Raw genomic sequence first — 2,703 nt, forward strand, 5'->3', positions numbered from 1 at the left:
GGGGACACACCTGAGCCCTCACCTGGGAGGCTCCAGGCCTTATTGGGCTAACTATACTCACAGTGCTACCTGCTCGGCTCCCATAGGCCCCTCACCTGAACATGGGGTCGTCCAAGCCCTGACTCTGGCCCCTTGTCCCTCCAGGTGGTCTCAGCCAGGCCCACCACCTCAGCTCCGGCATCAAGCCAGTGACCTCCAGCCAGGCCTCTCCCCTGAGTGCCAGACTCCAGTTCAACATGGCACTGGAATGCGCTGTCTTGGGGCATCTCAACAGGTGTGAGGTGAGCCTGTGGCTTTCACCTGCAAAGGCTCAAGGTACACTGTTACCTAGGCGTCCTCCGTCCGGGAAGACCCAGTCCCTCCAGGACAAGCCCCTGGAGGAGAGGTGAGCCCACCACACCTGTACGCATCCAGGCGGCCCGCCCTGCTCGAGCCAACTCTGGGGGCTGGGACCTGGAAACCCTCCAGTCCCTCCTCCAGGGGTGAGCCCAGGGCTGGTGTGAGCACCCCAAGTCATCGAGAGGGGCTGTGTGCAGGGCCCCGAAGGGAGCCCGTGGAGCTGGGAGGCTGAGGTGGAGAGGTCAGGGTTTGAAACCAGCCAGTGCGATGCTCCCCAGGGGTGCAGCTGTCTGGCTTTGGGAGCGCTTTGTTAGCTGGATTTAGAATTTTCAATATTCAGACCCACGGCTGCTGGGCCTCATTGTGCACCCCTCAGCCCCCAAGTCAGCACAGTCCGAAGCCCTGCCCGCTAGCTCTGGCCTCCTAACTCAGCCGGTACCCCGCTCCCAGCCAGCCCCACCTAAGCCGCGGCCCTTCCCACCTGCTTCACCGCAGCGGGCGGCCTCCGCTTGCAGCCAGGCTTGGGGGTCCCGCTCCCCAGGCGGGAAATGGGCGGGCTCCCTTGTGGCTCCTGGGCCTCCAGCTCAGGCTCACGGGCCTTTGCACCGGCAGGAGCTGTCTGGGGCTCCGCTGACGTGGCTCCACTCCCACTCGCGCCGCGCGTGGCTCCCTCCGCCCCCACCAGCCTCAGCACATTCCTCTGCACAGACTCAGGGCGCCCGGCTCAGTGTATCATCTGTTTATTGGGGGGCTGCTGACGAATACCTGCTTCCGCCAGCTCTGGGCCCAGGACGGGGCAGCCCCTGCCCCTGCCCTGTCCCCTAGGTCTGTCGCCGACCCCCTCGCCCTCCACATACACGCACCCCCTTCCACGCTGGCCCTCGAGGCTCTCCGAGGTCCAACGCCTCCTTCCTCCACACTCCATCCCCGCCCCTCCTGGGGTGCTCCTGGTGGGCCTCCCTGCCTTGGCGCTGTCTGTGCAAGGCCACCTTCAGAGGGGGCCTCCCCGAGACCCCCCGCTGGCAGCGCCGCTGGCTCCGCCCCCTCCCTGCAGACGCGCCCGCCCAGGGCCCGGCTGGCTCCAGAGCGCCCCCGGCGGCGCCCAGCGGCACAGCAGCGCGCGCCTGCCTGGGGCCTCCGTCCACGCGGTCCAGGGGCTTCTGCGCGGCGCAGGCCAGGGACCGCGTTGTGGGGAGCGGGCTCACCACAGGACCCAGCAACCTCAGTCCCAGGTATGAATCTAAACAAGCAGAAAAGTGGAAGTAAAACTGAGATTTGGCCCCCTGGTGGCCAGCGGGTTAAAGCGCAGCACTGAGAAGCTAAAGCCGCTTCAGCACAAGCTCGATCCCGCCTGACCGGGAAGTGACCACAGGGCGCCGCAGACCTCTCCTGACCCGCCCGCTGCTCCCCTCAGCAGTGTGCTTCGTCCATCTGCCTGTTCCGCTCCCCGCTCTGTCTCTGGGGAGTCCTCTCACCGCCCCTGAGCCTCTGGCCTGTACCCCAGTTCTATATGCACAAGTAAATAAATCTTAAAAAAAAAATCCAAAGCAGAACAAGTCAGGATGATAAAACCAAATGTCGAACATTCACGTAACAGACAACTGGATGATGTAAAGAACGTTGGAAGGCTCCCGGGCCTCAAGTACCCAGAGGCCCTGAAGCTCAGCGAGGGGGAGAGGGAGGGACGGTGGGGCAGATGGAGGGGGCACAGTTCAGGGGGCCAGCCACAAGGCCTCTCGGGAATGGAGGCCGTTCCAGAGAGGAGGGGGCGCACACAGGCCGCCAGAAGCCCCGGGGACACACGTTCCCTCCACGGAGCTGCTCAGGGCCGAGGCCGGCTGAGCTGCTTCTCTTGCTTCTCATTTCAGGTAACACTTGAGTTCACAGAGAAAAAGACACGAGGGCGGGGGGCTCCCTGGTGGCACAGGGGTTAAGTCTCCCCGAAATGTCCACAACCAGTGAGCCTGAGTTCCTTCCCCGGCCAGGGCGGGACCCCAGGGCGCAGCAGACCTCTCCTGTCTCCCCGCTGCTCCCCTCAGCAGTGGACCCACCTGTCAACCCACCTTTTCTGCTCCCCACTCTGTCTCTGGTGAGTCCTTTCACCCCTTCACCTCTGCCCTGCACCCCAGTTCTTCAATGCAAAAAATAATAATAATTCTTTAAAAATTTATACTTAAAAAAGAGATCGGGTTACTTAACAAGAATGTACCGAGTGGAATGCTGCTGACCCCAGGCGCCCTGACGCCGCTGCTGTCGTGAGTGCGCGGAAGAGGTGAACTGCTTTTCACTTAAAGATTTTTAAAAATAAAAATGGCGGGGGGCCCTCCCCGGTGGCGCAGCGGGTAAAGCGCAGCACTGAGAAGC

This window comes from Condylura cristata, unplaced genomic scaffold (genome assembly GCF_000260355.1).
Source record: "Condylura cristata isolate star-nosed mole 26May11 unplaced genomic scaffold, ConCri1.0 scaffold00003, whole genome shotgun sequence".
In the NCBI taxonomy this organism is placed as follows: Eukaryota; Metazoa; Chordata; class Mammalia; order Eulipotyphla; family Talpidae; genus Condylura; species Condylura cristata.